The sequence below is a fragment of the Synchiropus splendidus genome, chromosome 1, assembly GCF_027744825.2.
Source record: "Synchiropus splendidus isolate RoL2022-P1 chromosome 1, RoL_Sspl_1.0, whole genome shotgun sequence".
NCBI classification, from domain to species: domain Eukaryota; kingdom Metazoa; phylum Chordata; class Actinopteri; order Syngnathiformes; family Callionymidae; genus Synchiropus; species Synchiropus splendidus.
The window spans coordinates 51409095-51430701 of record NC_071334.1 but is presented as its reverse complement, the minus strand read 5'-3'; positions in this window follow the sequence as shown (position 1 = coordinate 51430701).

Genomic DNA, 21607 nt, shown 5'->3' with positions numbered 1-21607 from the left:
CAGGACAGACCAAAGAAAAAGAGACATTCCAAACATCGGTTTGGGGTAATGTGAATAACGTAAAGAGGGAGGAAATGATCCTTCACTGTGGTCTCTTCATTTATAATACGCAATTGATCTGTATTATATGTGAGATGGACTCATCTGGATTCTGTCTTTGTGAGAATGGTGATGTTGAAAGAAGGAACTGTCAGGGTGTCACACATTCCTGGGTCTTTCCAGTGGTTTCAGAATTTTTAATCAGGCACTGCAACCAAAATAGACAGAGGTGCTGTTCCCTGTGCACTGCTCACTTGTTGTGGACGGGAGAGTGTTGATAAGTGATACATGTTTCCTCAGAAGAAAAGATGAAATATTATGGGATAGTGTGAAAGAAAACTGTTGCTTATGGGACTGAGTTGACAGTTAAAGAGGCATCGGAAAGATTTATGGACTTGAATCATGACTGTGGAGCGTGTCAATGCCGTAGTCACGCATTTTTATTGTGAGAAAGGTGAGACAGGTTTAAGCCTGAACAAGACAAACCAAGGCAATTAGTGCATGCACAAGTGCCAATTTGGGGGTTTTACAACAAGGACCTGACACACGACTCGGCATTGCCTCCTCCTAGACGATTTCTTTCTTTAACTCACTCCTTTTTGCCTATCTGTCATCGCTCCTGAGCCGTCTCAGTGAGAAATTATTCAAACACTGATTTCCTGTTATCTTTCTGGACGCCTTATGTGGGGTTTTGTCTGGACTCTTTGGACGACATTGTCATTTTGCCCCGTTGAAGAATGTCTTTCCTTCCCATTATGATCGGCTGTGTCAATTACCTTGTTGTAGCAAATAAATTCATTTTTATGTATTTATTATTTTTGTCCTATCTGTGCCTTCCTGCTTCAGAATGACCTCAGAGGCACTGAAAAGGTGAAAAAACGTGCTAAAGGCTCAACATTGTAAGCACCATTGGCCACTCTGGTGTTCATAAGATAACAGAAGGAAAATGAGGGATTAATTTGCCATTCATCGCAAGTTAGTACATTTCGAACACAAAGCCAGACCTGAGGCTCACAGTTATAAGCATGAGCAGCTCCCAGTATGGTCTGATGAGGCTTCATGAAACAGTGTGCTTATTTTCCTAGGCCACCAGATGGCACTGCTCTCTGCTCTAAAATCTTTGGATTTAACTTCTGGAACTCAGCTCACACTGGTGAAGTGACCTTGCACGTTCCTGTGACCACGCCTTCTATTGAAAATGCAATTTTATTTTCATTTTTTGAACAGACCTTCAGACCTAACTCTTGCATTCCCCCTTACCAAATATGTAATATTGTACTCAATGAGTGTCATGTGTCTAGTGCGGAACTGATACATTATAATGTTAAACAACCAGCTTAATATCCACAGTCTTACTGTTACGTCCTGTTGAGAAGTTGCCAAGCAAACAGAAACTACGAATCCCTCGGTTTTTCTGAAGCCAACTCAATGTCTTGCCGTGTCATACACAGATGCCACGAGGTAATAAACAAGCTAAAGCTCATGGTGAGCTGCGACACTCTTCACTGATGAGATGTTTGTCTGCCGACTGCAGGTTTTTTCCACGTCAAAACCTGTTATTAACTCCCATTTGTCACTTTAGTTCACAAACTCAACCCTCCACCAGTGAGTGATCATCCTCTGGAAAACAAGTCACTGATTCAAGTAATGAATCCACCTTGAGGAAATAAATACTCTTCATCACACGTCGACTCACCCAGGAACCATTGTCCGATCTACAGCAGTTCAAAGGTTTTTATGTTTTCCAGAGGCCACTACTCCACAGGACAATGACCCGGTAACATGATTTCGGAGCATCGATATTGGCCCTGTGTTCCCCATAGCAGATGACCACAAAAGATGGTAGCAGAATCAAGTGTTAGGACCACAGTAACCTGCAGGATGCAGGAAGAAGCTCCAGGCTATTGTAGGAAAAGAAAATTGCCAGTTGTGGTTCTCAACACAAAACATCTAAAACCCAGAATTCTGAGATCAGTCCTGAGGTGCAGACCACCAATGTCAAGAGACTCACAGAATATTGACTCCAGAGAAAGTACCTTTACCGATGGAAGCTGATCTGTTATTATATCTTCATATGGCAGCAGGTTTCAATATGGTTGCTTGTCATTTTGCTTCAGTGAAAACGCAATATAATTGCTCTACTTGACCTAAACAACCCAGACAGGTGTAGATAGCCAGTCAAGTCAGTCAGCCATTGGTAATGGAATGCCGCATGGCGTTAGCATTAGACTGTTCATGCATGGACGGGGTGATCCTCGGTTCACCAACCATTCTATCGGCATCCATAGTCATGCAATGAATAATGAGCCTATCACTTCTCAATGCATGTTGTTGAGCCAGAAAGAGAGAGAGAGAGAGAGAAAGAGAGAGAGAGCAAAAAAAGTAATCATAGCAGTTTCCATTACAAATTCTCAAAAAAAGTCCTTCGTTTCAATCATAAAAGTGATAAATGAGTCGCTTTGATCTCTTGAATTCTGCATTTATTAGCAGTATGTGCTTTTCAATTAACACTCATTCATTATTATCGCATCATCAATGTAGACACCCTGATTCATCATTATGAATTATGATGGCTGAACAACGGCGGGTCGATACACTTCCTCTGGAGTGCCATTGTTTTCAGTTTACAATGGACTTTGACAAACTGCTCTTGACTCAAAATGTTGCTTGGAAAGCATGCAGTATTTCACGAGGTCGGTCGCGGTTTAGGACCCAGAGACAGGAGATCAGGATTGGAGTGTAACCACGTTCTTTTAATCCAAATGAAAGCCTTAAAGGGCAACACAAAAGGAGACCGAAGACAATGAACAAGAACAGGACTAGATGAAGAAAAGGCTTGACCTTGACATGCAACACAAGACAAGATTTATCGAGACGATGACTTGACAGAACTGCCTGGGCTGTTACTGGACTAAACTTGACAAGAAGACTTGGCGACCTGCTGTACAAAAAACAGGTCATCCATTTTCACTCCATTTTGGAATCAACAAAGTCAATCTACTGAGCTCTGTCTAAGTGAGTCATCTTCCTCACAACAACTTGAGTCTCATTGACTTGGTTAGATGGCGCTCTCTGTTCTAAAATGTTTGGATTTAAACAACCATTTCAATGAAACCTCACATCATTTTTTTAACCAACAGCGCCATCTAGTGGGCTCTGAAAATTTAGACACTGTTTCATGAAGCCTCATCAGCCCATTTAATGTGTAGGATTCAGCATTTCAGTCCAACTGACTTTTCCAAGTCACTTCACTTGGTTGTACAGAGTGAGTGCACATTGTTATGGGATGTAATAGTCAAGCTGTAATAGTCACTGACTTGAGAAAGAGTTCACGAGAGTTTGACTTCTCCTGCCACTGATCCTTCTGCAGCGCATCAGTAGATAGAGGTAGATAGTAGTAGTAGACAGTAGATAGACAGCTAAGAGAGGTTTAAGTATAGGAGGAGGTTGGTACTTGCTCTACGCACTCAGATGCTATGAAGCAAATGAACGCATTGACAGCAGAACTTGAATTAAGTGGAAATGAGCTAAGAAATAATGATTCTTTTTGTGTTCAACATGAATATAAATTGTCTGCTCCCTGGCTGATAGAGAGATTCTGCTTTGCCACTGGCAGTTTCTGCCTTCTTTTTGTTTACACGAGCTCAAATTGGCACATGATGAGCACCACCGGTCAGCTCCACTTCAGGTCAGCCTGTTTATAAGCTTGTCTAGAACAAGTCAGTCCCCAGAAAGAGGAAGCTGCTGCGATGTTCCTTGTTACATATTCCCCATGAAAAACTCCATGCAATGTTCTTTCAAACTCCGGCTCCTGAGACACACTTACTCTCCCAAACAACACAACCCCTGGGTTTGGATACGTGAGCGGGAAAGAAAAATGGAGGCAGATTTTCAGCCATACTTGATTTTGTTGTCGTAAAATCAATAAACCTTCAAAGTGAAACAACCGGACCAGATTTAAAAAGAACATTATGCACAAGACTTGTATGTAATAGTGGCTCCACTCTGGATTTTATCTTGTAAATAAAAGCATTATGTCAAGTTAGATTCTTATATCACGTTCTATTGGAGTTAAGCACCAGCGTGAACACTGACCTCTCATTCTTCTGCCGTGTTACACACCGGCCAGAATGCTGTATTCTATGCACCACCAGTTTGAGTCAAGTCTGTGCTTTTTGGCTCAGGGCTAACAGCACCACCATCAGACCACAGTGAAAGAATACAACTAGAAACCACTGAGAACATGACTTGAGTTGGGAAAAATACAGATTATTAAGAGTCTCTGCGAGGTGACTGAAGTAAGGGGCCCGATGAGAAATGGTGCAGAGCAGACAGAAGAAGAATCGCTGATTATTTCATGAGAACATCTGTCTTAGACCCTGAAATACACTGTATATCCTTCTGATTCTGAGGACACTCCTCTGAGGTCCAGTACAGTGAGACCTCTCAGCACGTCGTCCCTTTCCTTGCTGTCTGAACTCACCCTTGACTGTTCAACATAGATGTACACTGACATAACAATTAAACACAGAATGCCCTGTCGGTGCGCGGTCATCCATCACACGCCGCACACCCACAACACACACTCAGACAGCAGTGCGCCGCTGTCTGCTCAAAGGCATCTTGGCAGCTTCTTTTGCATCTGGTTAATGTTAGTATTACAGCACAGTGGGCTCTTGAAGATTAAATAACACAAAGGCTCCCTCTCAATTCTGTTGACGTTCCTGAGCATTAAGAAGGTGAACCGGCGCGTGCCTTTGACACTCAGCGGGCCCCGCCGTTCTGAGCCCATCAAGCAGGCATGTCTGCCACCATTACTCTCTGGCATGGTGCTGGAAATTGCTCTGACTCGCCGGTTGATTACCTCAAATGAACAATTAGGCGACTTGCTGTCACAATAACTGGCTCCCAGCGTCTGAACAGGCTCGATGGCTTTTCAACGTCTGCCGCCGCTCTCGCGGCCCTCCAAATAAATGATCCACTCCAGAGGGGACATTTCAGCTCACAGCCCTCGTCGTGAATTAGTGACACATCGACTTGGATGTGACATCATGGGATGATGAAACGGATGATGTCGTTTGCGGACAATTAATAACTTGGCAGGTGGAAGTTTCTTAAGGTTGTTACATGGAAATTGGGAAATCAACAACTTTTTTATTTAATAAATGGAAACCCAATGACATATCTGGCTTAGTTTCAGTTTTGTCATCTGACTAAAACTGAAGACTCTAAAGACTTAACTGTCTCGGGTCACATTCATGTTATTACACACAGATCCGTCATGATGTCACAGCACCTCGCCTCACACAGGAGCTGTGTCTATAGGCATAGCTCCTGTGTGCTCCTCAATGTCAGAGAAGTCGAAGCATGAAGGAGAAGCAATGATATAAAGGGGCACACACTCTTAAAACCCTCTCCACTGAACTGAATCAAACGCTGAACAATTCTCTCATGAAAACCAAGTGAAAAACAGGTGTCAGAAGACTGTAAACAGTCGATGGTCAGTTTGATGTCAGTTTGTTAACTTATGTGTGCTTGACTGGCCACAGTCCAAAGACTGGCTCACTAGCTGAATTGGACGTGTCATGATACAGTACAGTTGTTTTCAGAGGCCACCAGATGGCGCGCTCTGCGCTAAAATCTTTGCATTTAAACAACCATTTCAATGAAACCTCACATCACTTTTAAACCAAGAGCGCCATCTGGTGGGCTCTGAAAATTAGGACACTGTTTCATGAAGCCTCATCGGCCCATCACCACTGTCCAGGGTGGCTCTCGCCCAATGACCGCTGGGATAGGCTCCCCGCACCCTGAACAGGACTAGGTGCGAGTTAACTGACAATGTATGTATTTGCACTATATACCTGAACCAGAGGTGGTTCTTAGTATTTATGCCTTTTTGGTTTGCTGTGACTGCTTTTTGCACTCTGTTATGACTCCCTGTTTTCAATCTATTCCCTTAATCTTCTGTTCATGTGCTGTCAGAGAGAGACGTCCAGCTAAAGTTTCAATAATATGCACTAAGTACATTGCCAATAAAGGATTCTGATTCGGGTTGGAACAAAAACCTGCACCACCCCGGCCCTTATAAGTTGAATGGATGAGACACATTATCTTTCGGCATCGATCAGACTAAATCAGAGGACAGCCCATGCAAGGAAACCCTCCATCAGTCCAAGCCAGATTACAGACCAGAGCACGACCAGTGTCAACAATCCAGGCTCTCTTTAATGGTAATGATGAGAGGTACACAGGAGAAGAAGAGTCGTGACCGGACTGGAAAGATGGGGCTCATCATTGCCATGTGTGGGAGAATAGAAAAATAGTTCAAAGTTCACACTTCATCGTGATTGCAGACAATTCAAAAAGAAAGGAAAAAAGGTTAAATTATCGATCAGCTTTCGCCTTGTTCAGGATCGAATTAATCTGCAGAGTCGAAATGTCTTATCGAATGAAGCATTGTGCAGAGACAGAGTGAGGCTTTAGTATTCTCCTCGTAAACCTAAACGCTCTCACGCTCTCAAGATCCAATAGTCACTGTCCTCCCCTTTCTCTTTCAAATGTCATTGAAATGTAAATTCTGACATTTTCCCTCTTGCTGAGATCTTAGAACACTTGGGGAACTGGTCTCACACATACACACTTGACCTTACTTACTTAGGAAGAGTCCTTAACATGAAAAATAACAAATTCATAACTTTTTTTTCAGTCAAAAGGCATTAAGACATAAAAAAAAATCAGGGTGTAGGCCGACCACCAGGTTGGTCATTGGGCTCTCTCGCATCTCTTGCGTGGAATAAGCTGAGCTGTTGTGACAGCCCAACAAACACCAACGCACTGTAAGAACCCATTCAATTCTAGGGACCATTTAAATGGTTCCGGTGAAGTGCTTTGTTCTCCATGGGTCAGGAGCATAGTGCAACGACTACGTGACTGGTCAGCCTCAAAGAGGTTTGCAAGTACCCTCAGAAGTACCAGGGCCAAGTCAACACTGTCCAGTTTTATGACAGGGAAACGTCGACCTCGACTAGAGACACGATGTTGGAAGATGAAGAGGATGAATGCCAGTGACACCCTATGTTGAAGAGGCATACTCTGGGGACTGACGCAGGCTCAGCTATCACTGGGGTTGCCGAGTTAGTTAACATGCTCCTCATGAATCGGCTCTTGGAAAGATCAGTTGCATCTCAAGGCTCTGGGGCTGTCTTTGCTGACTTGAGCCAAATCCAGTGGAAATCTGGTGGACTTTCCTGGTTTTAAAGGGTCACGACAAGATTGCTGTTCTGTCTACGAAGGAATTGCATTCTTCAGCCATCCTCCTATAATCTACTCAGGGGTATTGCAGAGAAAGATCCGCTCTCCGTCTCATTTGTACGCTCATTTTGTTTGCCTGTACAAAGACTAAAGAATAGTCATTCATGGCTATATGGTTGCATTTCGCCTGCCTCAATTGTTTGGTTGACGTTTCAATTTTGTGCTTCCTCCTTGTCCACTCAAGGAGACAAAGCTAAAACTAAAAAAAACTAAAACTAAAACTAAAGTAAAAGGGGATCATCCAAAAATGCTGCAGAAAAAAGGCGAGTGACTACTGATACATATACTGTCATTTACTGTCGATTGTTCGGCCAATATTACTGATCAGTAATACAATCCAGAAACACACGGTAATATTCATCATGGTATGACATAACATCCCACCAGACAATAGCAGAAATTGCATTACAACATCCCACATAGAGTGTTGAGGAGTCACTGAGTCAGTGCAACCCTTTAGTCAACCAGTCATATACAAATTAGAATTGTTTCTTATATTTATAAGTTAAAAAAAAAAAACGAATTTCAACAAGCGAAAAGTGAGGAGGTCAATTCCCAAACAGAGTGAACAGGTTCAGATCACTTTGAGTCTCTCACTGCCTGAGGAAATCTATTATCTGGCTGATTAACGCCTGCTCATGAAGCCAACCACCGAGCAGAGCTCAACCAGGAACAGATAAAGCCGGCGCTCATTAAAATACGGTCCACACTGTCTATCAAACCCGATCAGAGCCTAAAATCTCCCTGCTGAATTGATCAGTTTAAACACACACCCCTACATTATATTCTACAATAGATGAGAAAGCTGCCAGGGTAGAGGATATATTCTCTGTGGTCAGCGGTATTCTCTGCATGTGGTAGCGGTACCTGCTGTGCCGTGAATACTTTAATGTCACCATTAAATATCATCAAAACCTTCTAGAGAAGAAGTCGATGGAAATGTACTGCTGGCTGTGTGCGCTGTTGAACATGTGCGCTGTATGATTATGTAGTACAGTACAGTCACAGAATACATTCATTGAGAAATGTCAGACAAATTCCACCATTTCCCTCTGCTCGTCTTCTTACAGTCATATGCACACATGTAAGCAGTGATGGTCTGATGAGGCTTCATGAAACAGTGTCCTTTTTTCAGAGGCCACCAGATGGCGCTCTTTAAAAATGATGTGAGGTTTTATTGAAATGGTCGTTTAAATCCAAAGATTTTAGAGCAGGGAGCGCCATCTGGTGGGAGTAAAAATAAGGACACTGTTTCATGAAGCCTCATCAGCCCATCACTACATGTAATGTCAAATGCTCCGTTATTAAAATGCAACCGGCTGAAAACACAAAAATATAAAACACGTTTTGTTTCAGACTGTATTATTTAATAGAGGGTGGGATGGGCTGAATGGCTAGTGATGGGCTGAATAGGCTTCTTTTCAGAGGCCACCGGATGGCACTGTCTGCTCTAAAAATCTTTGGATTTAAACAACCTTTTTTAAACCAAGAGCACCATCTGGTGGCCTCTGAAAATTAGGACACTGTTTCATGAAGCCTCATCAGCCCATCACTAAGTGTATGCATAACATCTTGAAAAAAACAAGAATTTGAAAGTCCATTTATGGGGGCATTGCATTAGTAAAATGCAATGCACTGAAGGTAAAGCATTGTACTCAAATATTGTTGCTCTATAATGAAGAATACCTTTTTTCATTGATGGATTTTGGAAAATAAGGAAAGTGCATTACTCATGAAAAGGTGCTGAGTGGTTAACAGAGGGGACAGAGTCCGTGTGGATTTACTTATATTTGAACATTTGAATTTCTGCCTGTCACGTTCTGCACTCTGTGCTCTTATTCTTTGTCTGTTCCACGCGCTTTTATTTTGTTAACCCCCTCTAGTTTCCTTTTCCTGTCTGTCATCCAGCTTAATGGCAGCGCAGCTGGAGCTCATCCTGTCATCAACTCCTCTGTGGATATCTTCTTGTGGGTTCCAGACTGCAGGCTGCTAGATGGTCATTTCGTGTCATTCGGTAAATCTCCCAAGACTTATATTCCTTGTTGTGCTTTTGAATTTTCTAGATTGAATTTTCGCGCTTGAATTTCTCTTCAGCTGCTTCCTGAGTTTCGCTTTCTCCTCCTTGCTCCGCTTCTGTTTTGATCTCCTCAATTTTTTAGCCCAACCGTGTGTGAGTCTTATTATACTCCCCTTTTCATTTATCGATTGCTTAGATTTTTCCCTTTGTGTGAGTTTGAGTGTTTCTCCTCCATGTAGCGCTTTTAGTTGATCTGGACCTTGTGAATTTATATCCGAGCGTGTTTGAGTTCTCCCTGTTTTTGAAGGTTGACATTGATTCACCTCTCTTTTGTTGCAGATTTTTCCCTCGTCCCACTGTGTATTTCCCGGTTCGTGTTTTGACTCCGGCACCTTCAGTTCCTGTCTTCGTCTGTGTTTATTGTAATGTGTCTATTAAATTTATTAATTTAATCTTGTTGTTCGTGCCTTCTGTCAGCCTGCAATCATCTGCACCTGGGTCACTTCTCTGGCAAATATGACACTGCTGTTCTTTCACATCAATACAGTGTCTGCAGTTGCGTCATTTCTTGTCTGTTTACTCATGAAATGTGCGCATCCTCTGGTTTTTGATGAGAAAAGTGAAATATCCAGCACATTTTAGTAATTTCAACTAACACAGCCTAATAAAGACTAAAACCATTGGATATTTTGTTTGGTATCTCTTCATCCACAGATGGATTAGCATTTCTAAACACAACTGTATGTCCTGAAGTTAACGTCCCATGGAGTTGAACCTGAATTAAGGCACTTTATAGCACCTTAAATGATCAGAAATCACAAATGTTCTCATTTTTTCTGCCACAAATGGCATTTTTAAAGCATCCTTTCAGGAAACGTTGAAGAACCTGTGCAACTTTATTGTGAAATGTATTCCGTTTCATCCCATTTATGTTCCAGTGGATGCCTGGTTTCTGAAAGACTGCACCTTTCTTTGTTGTCATTTTTATCTTCCTATCTATGAACATGGCCCATTAGCCAGATTCGTGCTGTCTCTGGATGCTCCATTTTAAAGCCCTAGTTTACTGCCAGCATGCTTGGTCAGGCTTGTGATTCACAGAGAAAGATGAGTTAACAGCTTAAGCCTGACCAAAATATATGGCTCTGAAAACAGGTGTCCTTCAGTTGAGCCAGTGGAGGGAAAAAGATTGAGCACCTGAAGTAATCAATACGGGTTCTAAATGCCTGCCGCATGATTCCCTTGAATTATGGCATTTTGGGGTGAAAGTTGACAGCCGTCTTGGCTCTTTATAGTCACACATCTAAGCTACAGCACATTGGTCGACTATACGTTTGCATGCAGTCACGCAGAGTGTGTTGCAGCAACTGTGTGATTTTAAATTTTGGGCTGACCATTGAAGGCATGCGCCTCAGTAAGAGTATTTTTCAAATGCTAGAGGTGTTTCACAATTCAGTGTTGCCCCAAGATAAAGCTCATGCACACACAAACGCTGACACAAATGATGAAGTATTTCTAATTCATGAAGAAGAAACAGTCCAGCAGACAGTGGACTGTTTCTGTTGTGTGCATACAGTACCTCTGTGTCTCGGCGGAGAGTTTCTTTACGATGGATTGAGAGAGATCAGGCGACAGGCTTGTCACCATGATGTACTTGAGGCCACACTGAAATCTCAGCAGTAGCACCTCTACATGATCACAGAGGACTTTGGGACTATGATAAATAAGAAACAAAAGAACATATTGGCCTTGACTGCGAGGTTCAGTTTTGCCATTGGTTTGCAGAACACATTTGAAAAAGTAGAACCGGTTCTGACTGGTTCTGTAGAAAAACTGTAAAAGCTCATCTTGGAAACTCGAGATTTGTCATTGAGAATTAAAGAATGTTTGTAAACAAATATTTCAGACGTAAGTATACGTTGGTATACATATATAAATCTGTTCTTAATGCACACGGCCTATGTGTTGCTGCTAATGGTTCTATTATAAGGCAGTGAAGCGTTTTCTCCAGGGTGCACTGACAAAATGTATTGCAGTGCAGTGGCGGGATTCAATTAGATCGTCCACAATGAATGGGATGGAGGAGTTAGAGGCCTGTCATATGGATTCAGTGGTGTGGCAAACCGCCACTCTGTCAGTTTAATACTGGTGTCACAGCTGCCTTTACCTATTACAGCTGCAAGATAAGTGAATAATTCCAAGCGCTTCTGATCATTCTTATTTTCTATCGGTCCTCTGGCATCACTGGGGTTGTCAAGTTTCAGAATACAAACTGGATCTCACTCACCATTTCGGAAGGTCCCCTTCTATTTTTATGAGTCTTTTCTTCTCTTTTCACTGCTTTGGGCACATCAGCAGTACTAGACTTCCAGAAATGTTTTTTTCACATAAATCCTGGTCTGTTTTCAGTCATGGGCTGAAAAAAAACGGCGCATTCTGTCAGTGGAACCGCCCTTATAAGGATAACTACTGGTAACACAGCAATAGACAGTAGTGATGGGCTGATGAGGCTTCATGAAACAGTGTCTTTATTTTCAGAGTCCACCAGATGGTGCTCTCTGCTCTAATATCTTTGGATTTTTCATCACATTTTTACATATCACATTTACATTTTTAAACCTAGCACACTATCTGGTGGGCTCTGAAAATAAGGACACTGTTTCATGAAGCCTCATCAGCCCACCACTACTGTCTATTGCTGTGTTACCAGTAGTTATCCTTATAAGGGCGGTTCCACTGACAGAATGCGCCGTTTTTTTTTGTTTTTTTTTTGTTACCCCTGGCTAGGTGTCCTAAAGGGGGCTGGAAAGGGTAGCACTACCTGTAGCATGGTCACGAATGGCTCTGATAGGACAAACTGGATGGAGCAAAAAAATTCTGAGTAGAATAGTGATGGCAGCAAACTTTCACTCTGCCAAGCAGGTCAACTGTATCAGATAAGCATCCCAACCGAGCAGATGTGCCCAGACAAGGATCAGGCAGAAAATGGCCCATAGGCTGAAATGGAGTTGTAAAAAACAAATTGGGGCGGAAGGTCAATTTTTTTTTTACCATTAAAAAACGCAAGAAGGATACATTCCTGACGCCACGGGACATGCACCGAGAGAGACCCCTGGTGGTGCTGGAGCCCTCTTTTCCATCGCCTGATAAAAGTGCCTCATTAGATCCATCTGGTTGCTCATGAGTGGAGTTTAAAAGGGCTGAGAGAAGTGACAAAACAGGTCACAGGTGTGGAATGGGTGTGTCAAGTAGGTGGGTAATGAGAGCTGAAACTCAGATGGGGGTAGCGTCTACTGAGTCAAGTGACAGGACAGCAGTCAACATTTAGCTCTTTGGTAAACACAACCAACATCAAGCTTTTGTTTTCCCTGCGTCAGCAGAAAATTTCCCACCTACAGATTCCCTGATCACATGTGTCCATAAGTGACGTGGACTCTTATGAACATTATACTCAGATTTTGTTCAGGTTCAGATTAGCTTGAGTTATTGACCAGTGTACCACAGATGTCTTTATTTCTCATGCCAAGTAGCTGTGGACCCAGATTTTTGGTGAAAACCTGCAACATCGCATATACACAAGTACACTACAAATCACATATCAATCGCACCCCAAACAGAATATAACATGAAATACAAGAAAGCAGTGACATAACGTTTTGCCAAAGCAAAGGAAACACCTGAACTTGATCCAACAAATCCCCTGCTTCATGCACTTCCCTTCTTCATTGCCAACCAGTTACTAATAAGGAAAGAATGGTGCCAGTCATATTTGTAGACTAGATGACCACTGTTTATTGTGGGGAAAACACCAGTTGAGCACAGGGCTGTCAGAATGGTTTGCAAGCCACCACTGCATGCCCAATTCTGGCCTGGCAGTGCCTCCCACAGGGCACCCGATCTTTGTGAATTCCAATGGATAACACTTTGGCTTTATCTTGGAAGCACCTTTATTACAGTGCAAAATCACCAAATCATTAAAGTGCTATTAATGTTGTCAAAACACTGTCAATATTACCACAACCGATGATAGCAAAATGAGGGATGAAATTTCGTATAAACAAAGACCTTTCCGTCCTGCAGTGCATGATGGGACACCACAAAACCACGCTGGAGGATGACTCGTGGTCCGTTTTTTAAAGGAGCTTGTTTTATAGATCTTCAAGAAAGTCAAATCAACATAAAGTGGAATTACCAAATAGGATTCTATTAATGCAAATGAATCACAAAATCAGATGGAGCAAGATAACCAATAGCAAGTGGCAAAACCGCAAGACCCCTCACTCTGCAGACTTTCAGCCCCGGACTTGTGGTGACCTCAAAAGTCATTTGAATTTGAGACCTCTGATTTCGGACGTTTGGATGAAGGATTTATTTAATAAAAAAGTCAATTTTTATCATTATCATTAAACCATGAACGCTGCTCTCAGTATGACACATGAAGCAAAGTGAAAGTGTGACGCCAGCGCAGAAACAATTTCAATGTGGCGAGCAGCAGTGATTATGTTACAGACTAGGTGAGCCACAAAATCAGCTAGCGTTGTACTCAGACAAAGAATCTGTGGCAGCGATATTCGTTGCACTTCAACTCGTTGCAACTTCCTTTCAGCGACTTCATCCAAGAAGTACTGTGCAACTGGACACCATCCTGAGGATTTAGGATTAATTTTAAATGTTTACAGTTGGGTAAGAGATATTTTCTGGAGCATTGTTTTTTTTGCAACATTAATTGAATTCTGTAACACATATGTATTTGTATCTAAAAACTTTCACAGACTTGCTGCTCTTTTAACATGGTTTCGGATTGTTGGTCTTGTGCTCCCAGGCCAACTCCACTTTTAATGTTTTACTCTGAAAGGGTCGAAGCTTCTTGTGGTCATTGATTCGTGGGCCCAGAGGATGAGGAGTAGATGCGAGTAGACTTCAGAGTTTTATTGGCTCTCACACCATGAGTTGACCAACAATGAGCGAGAGCACTGGTCAAACACCTCACTGTGGTGATGTGAAAGAATGTGTTGGCAGGCGAGATGCAGACCTTAGTGTGACACTATCAACTGACACGGGACTAAGGCAATAGCTTGATTTGGTTTGGTTTCCATGCAGTGGAGATAAGTCGAACTACTGGGTGATGCACATCCGGCACCGGGAGTACTTCAGTCCAACTGGTTCGGCAGTCAGTAGAAGAACCACAGGCAAAGCAGAGAGCTGGCGAGGCAGACTGTTATACAGTATATCTCTCTCTCTCTTCCAAATTTCGTTGCATTGCCTTAAAAAATCCTCCTCAAAGTTTGCCATGTTTGGATGAAAATAAACCCTGTGATATCCTGCACTACACACATCTGAGACTGACTGTTAAGTGCTGTTTGCCCAAGTAAATCCATGTTTTTGAAAGACATTTTAAGAGCATAAATGCAGTAAATAAAATGGTCTTAGACATGTTAAATGGAACTTGTCATGCAATGTACAGTATACACAATGTGTTTGAATAGAATGAAATAAACATTCATTCATATTATGAAAAATGACATTAGTTAGTGGAGTGATTTCATCAAACTTGTCTTGATAAAGAAGACAGTGAGCAGTGAGTTTTATATATTTTAGTGTTTTTGCACATAATATACAGATTCAATTATGTTTATAAAGATTGACTTTTATAAAATCTCTCACATTCACTTTTCAGATCATATTTGATATTCTAAAGATCAGACCAAAACAGAGTTGTCCCCTGGAACTTTCCAGCCAGGCTCTGACACAGAATACTAGATTTTCATTTCGTCGGCAGTCTCTGTCATTTGTGGCCGTGTCCGCGAGCGAGGCCGGCAACTTTTCTGGCGTGGAAGCCATATTGAGGTGTAATCATGGACAGAGCCTCGGCAGCACACCTCATCGTCAAAACACTCAACACAAAAAGCTGGAAAAGCTGTTCTACACATTGTTCCATCTATATGACCACAGCAGGATGGCCGCGCACCACTGGTGACTCAGTGTGGGATGATCAGTTTGGAGCTGCGTCTGGGATTACAGTCCAGCCAGAAACACTGGGAGATGTACTGAGGCTGGCTAAGGTCAAGGGCTTCTCTTACCATCAGCGAAGCCAGTGTGAGATGTGATAATCACCGACCCACTACAGACTTCAGGCCTTCCCACTGGCCAGCCAGGATCACAAACAGAAAAACCTTTCACTGTAGGCAGAACGGCATGAGAGTAAAAAAAAAAAAAAAAGTATTTAGAGCAGAGGTGGACAATTACATTTTCTAAAGGGCCACGTTAGAAACTGTAGCTGTTGTGAGGGGCCATCATCAAAAGAAAGAACGTGGCGGAAAAATATATATTTAAGTAACAAGGGCAAGTTGACCCAAAATATTAAATGTAGGTAAAGATATTAAGAAGTGTAAATATGCAATGAAAACTATTGAAATATTTCATTGGCTTGTCAAGGAGATTGAACCCAGTAGCTGAATTGGTGCAGGTTTACAGATGACTCGGGAGAGCGAGGGTAGTTTTAACAATTTATTACAATAAATAGTATAAACACAAAAGACAAACAGGAACAAAGAACCAAGGATGTCAACACCAACAACAACACAGAGTGAGGAAACAGCAGGGGTAGGGAAGAACCTGAAACAGAAAACAGGCAAATACCATTAAGCCTGACTAAGGGGGACCAGGGAAAACGCACTTGGAGGTTGCTCACAAGGTCCAAATAACACACTCGGTGGTGGATCTACTCACACGCACACACGAGAAATGACTATAACACGGAGAGAGAGAGTGTATAAACAAAAACACTCACACGCGAACTAGCAGTAAGAAGCGATGAACAGAAAACGGAGGAACAAGAGTAACGAATGAGGCGTCTGAGAAAAACGTCAGGCACACACAGAATTTAGATAACAGGAGCACGAGAGAAACGAGAGTCGAAGGAGTTTACCGTGAGGACGTGAAGCAACCATCTGACAACACGAGCTGGCACCAAGATGTTGAAATACATGGGGATTGATTAGCAAATGAACGCTAGTCGTGTCACTCGGAAAGCTGCAGAAAAACAAGGAAATGGAGACACAGAACCGAACAGGCAGTAACAAAATAAAAGCACAAGAGGAAATGGAACATAACATTAATTTTAATATAAATCATCATAACTATGGACCAGACCTTCAATATAAAAAGGCAATTTATTTCAAAATATATTCTCAGTAGTCCTTCAGCAATTTTGAGGAACAAGAAAGACACAAAAATGGCCAATGAAAAATTTTGTCTTGAAACAAGAACATGCTATATTCACTGCTGAAGTGGTGGCTGTTACTAAAAGAGAAAGAACAAAAAAAAGGCAGAAAAATTACAACATATCAGTTATAGTTGTAGTCTGACGACAAAAGGGACACCAAAATACAGGCATCGGGCCACATTTGGCCCCCGGGCCGCACTTTGCCCAAGTCTGAAACAAAACTGTGGACACCATTACATGTTTATGTATCGTGAGAATAGATGGTTAAATGTACGAAAGTCCTTTTCCAGTTTTGATCACGAGGCCTATACGCCTCTACTTGGAAAGATGTGTTCGACAAAGGGGACAGCGTGAATCCATGAAGCAAAATTACAGGCCATCAAGCCTCCGCTCACCAGCGATCAGCAACACACAATGGAGTCTTTAGCATTGTTTCAGATGAATTGATGAGAGGGCGTTTCCCGCCTGTGGATGGTTTGGCAGCTGAGGGTCATTTTAAATCAATTTAATTCAGCACTTGATGACAGCTATTATGCTCCATATTAGTCCATGAAACATGAAGATGTGGAGAACGCAGCGTTCAGTCAAATGGGCTGCTGGCTGTTAGTTTTATTCACTGAATGCGATTGTGGCTATTCATGAGCTTTGAGTGAGTGTCTCTTTCCTCTCTACCAAAGTTTTAACAGTCAGAATAATGAGCTCAGGCTCGTGTTCGTCTGCCCGATGTTAGCTTCCTGACAGTCTGTACTCATTCACGTCTATTCCGGCACCCTTGAGATATTATTAGAAGTGTTTAGTTTCTGCTCACCGTAATCTACATTCCAACAATATGTTTGTTCAAACAAAAGCCTTTGACATTTTCAATTTCCCTGGCTTCCCTCACTGTCGAAGTCAACAGCCGACTGAAGAAGGAACTACACATCATTTTAGCCTACACTTACATTAATTTCCTGTCATTTTGGCTCATGGTGCATTCAACATCAACACGTCACAGGTTTTTTTTTTCCAAATTTAAGCTTAGATTTCCCCTGTGTTTTGACTGAATTATTTAACTTTGACAGAATACAATGAACAAATCTTCATATGCATGGTGATTTCCTACTTATGTATGCTGTTATCTGTTTTATTTAGAATGGCATGAATATCCGGACCAGAAGATATACTTCTGTTTCCGCTGGAATTATCAGTGAAGACACTTCTCTTGTGTTGGCAGAGATTCTCTTTGATGTATTTGGTTGTCACTGCTGCTGACTTCCACTGCAGCACATCGTCAGACAATGGTTTCGGCTGACAGTCGAGATAAGACTACTCGAGGTCAATGTGCTTTTGTATCATCACTTTTACCGGCTCTTCTGTTTTCTTACATGGGAGATAGGCGGCGGACAAAGCCATGAGGCTGTGGCTCCTCCAGTGATTCGTTCAGTCAGTGTGCAGTGACGGCACGTGGAATGGCTGGAGGTGACTTCTTCAATTACAAGCGATGTCAGTGATGAATTTGTAAACTTTTTGTAGTGTAAATTGTCATTCAACTAGGTTGCTGTGATGCTGATGGAGTTTTGTTCATGTTTATGTGCAATGGGCTTTTGGGATTGGTACAGTTTTGAATCGTGTTATTGAACATTAGTGGGTAAGATGGCTGCCTTTTGAGCGATGGGCCCCCGCTGCCTCTCTACCAGCAACTTTGCGTATGTAACCAGTCTGTGCTCGGCTCAGCTGGTCCGTTGTGCGTTGTGCAGGAATCACAAAAGTGGATGGTCTTTATCTGTGTCAAAAACAATGACACGTGGTCAGGGACAGATGGAGTGCTGCATGCCATGACTCAGCAATTGTGTCAGCGAATGAACAGTACATTGTACAAACATAGATTTCCGTACAGATAATACAAAAATACAGTTACAATATAGACTACAAGATAAGCCCAAACCAAATACAAAAACGAAAAAACATGGTCAGTCAGGGACAGATGGAGTGCTGCGCGCCATGACTCAGCAATTGTGTCAGCGAATGAACAGTACATACTGTACAACTGTACAAACAGACATTTCCGTACAGATAGTACAAAAATACTGTTGCAATATCGACTACAAGATAAGCCCAAACAAAATACAAAAATGAAAATGAACATGCGTCAAAAACATGGTCAGTCAGGGACAGATGGAGTGCTGCGCGCCATGAGTCAGCAATCTTAATAAACATAACAATTACAAATATTTTCATGTCCAATTCAACACTATGTCGGTACACTACCTTACCTCTGGCGAGCACCACCACCCGCTCCTTAACTATACAGTCCTTACCTAGAGGGCGCTGATTCCTCATCTATCCCCACCATGTGCAGCGCAATGTAGTGCAATTGGAATATACAACATAGTATCTACTACACGCCACCAGTGCAATGTGCCTGATTTGTCCCATCCTGCTAACACTGTTAGTCAAGCAGCCCAGGAGTGACCCAGATCAAGGAGCATAGAGGTGTTGCTTCTTCTCGCTCACTTCAACTATGGCCACTGCTCTCGAGAGCTTAGGTCACTCACCTTAGAATAGAAATTTTTATAACATTTCTTCCTCTCTTTAAATTGCACACAATAGATTTAGCAGCAACTGACGCTGCTCAGACTCAGCCTCAGTACACCTCTTGTCGTCATGAGGGTAGAATAGTAAGACAATGGTAATGACAGTGAAAACAAACCCAGGCAGCTGAGTTTGCCTTGCACAGGAGTGCATGGGATTTCAGATCGCATCACTGACTTTCAAAGTCTACTCCCTGGATTAAGAGCTGATTTCTGACTGTTGACGCCAGTTACATGAAGTCTGTCATTGAGTCTCAGCTCTGGTCCCACCTCGACGAGACACTTGGAGACGGAACCATTTTCTTGTGTTACAGCCTCACTCAGATAAAAGGAAAATAACAGCCATGTGTGTTGTTAGATGAAAATAATTTCATAAAGAGAAATGTAACCTAAATTTGACACAATATAACTGATATATAAACTGATCAAAGTAGCAATAACAATGGTCTACACAACTAACTTCCTAATACTACAGAACTAACAGTGACCAACACAAATAACAAAATCAAAAGTGTCTCGAACTGCTTCAAGAGCTAAAGAGGCCGAAGAGGAGGGCTGAAGTTATGGCTTTATGGACGCCCAAAACTGATGACTCCAGCCGGACCGCAGGCACCTGATGGAATGGGTCGGAACACTTGCCAGTGATGTGTCTACTGACAATACATTGTTCAGACTGCAGAAATCCTATTACAAGTAGTAATAGTAGTAGTAATAGCGTAAATGTTTATTTCAATCACCTCAACTACATTGTAATTACATTTGACATTTGTGTGACCTGCAGTACACGTCCCCACATAATATAACATTTCAGTAGCAACCCAGATTGGGAACACATATTAACTATTAATAAAGTAAATACTTACGGTTAATACACTGTAATTATGGTGTTGTTTAGAGTGAATCTTCGATGACTAGTCCACAGAGAATTCTAGTCAGGCTTAGTAAGACACTTATCATTACTATATAATGATTATTTACTGGAAAACATGCTGCAAATACACATAAGAAGAAGTACTTTATTTAGGGTAATAAATGTTCCCTAATCTGACGTATCACCTACATTTTTCATACATTTACATTTCATTCCTTCTTTCGTTTCTCAGAGATTTCAAAGGAGTGAAGAAGATTTCTTGTAAATTCTGCCCATTATTCCCACTTTCCATTTATTTCCAGAAAGCGGTCATGAGTAACTTTTGTAGTTTATATTTGTCTCACTGTGGTTCTAGCATTGAAGGTAGTGGTTGAAAGTAGTGATGGGCTGATGAGGCTTCACGAAACAGTGTCCTTATTCTCAGAGGCCACCAGATGGTGCTGTTGGTTTAAAAATTATATAAAGTTTCATCCAGATCGTTTGTTAAATCCAGGGAAGTTAGAGCAGAGAACGCCATCTGGTGGCCTCTGAAAATCAGAACACAGTTTCATGAAGCCTCACCAGCCCATCACTAGATGAAAGCAAATAAATAAAATAATAAAAGTTAAATGTGGCAGGAAGAACTCAAAGAAGGGGTCGGGTTTGGGCGTGTGGAGGGAGCTGCCAAATCCCAAAGCACAGGGAGCCGGTGAATGATCGGCAGCTACGTCTTTTAAGTCGTGACGTAAAGTGGCTTTAAAATGCGATTTCTGATTGAAATCCGATCTGTATGGTCACATATACTGGCACTCGTTCTGAAATGCTGCAGAGATGCTGCAGACAGATTGTCTCAACTACTCTCTGTCTCTCTGTGATTCTGTAATGACAGGGACGAATGCAGCGGATGAGTCTGCTCTGTTATTGAAAAACACATTTCATTTGCATCTGCTTTAGCTTTCAACTCTCTCACAATATTAATAACATGTTTATTTACAGATCGTGCATTTGTTTTCATCTGCCATGCGCAGGACAGAAATCAGCGAGAGACACACAAATATGAAGGCGATGTCCACTGGTTTTTCATTTTTGATCAAGTTTATGTCATGATACTTGGTTGCATGTGCACATTTATTGTGTGGTGCATTCAGAAACATGACAGCGGTGATGGAGGACAATTAAAAAATTCACATTCAAATTAAGTTTAGTTGGGACTCATGAAAAAGACTGAACAAAGAGTAAATCACATTGACAACTCTTCTCTGCAATATGCAAATGTGGTTCCATGTATTAAACGCTTGTGCACAAAAGTGGAAAACAGGCCATGATAGTGTGCATGTCGGCTTCTTATTTAAGCCCAGCTCAAACCGACTGCATCCTCCCATGAAATATCTCCGCACACCAGTCGACACAAACAACTTTTTGTCTGCTGAACTGAGGACTTAATCGAGGTAATTACGCGCTCAATTTGACTTCTCCATCTGAACGTCTCTTGTACGATCCTCGCTCACAGTGTCCCAGCAGTGTGCGGTGGGACAAATATTCTACCACTGCCCTGGTTTACAATAAACATGTTTCGTGATGTTAAATGTTTTTTT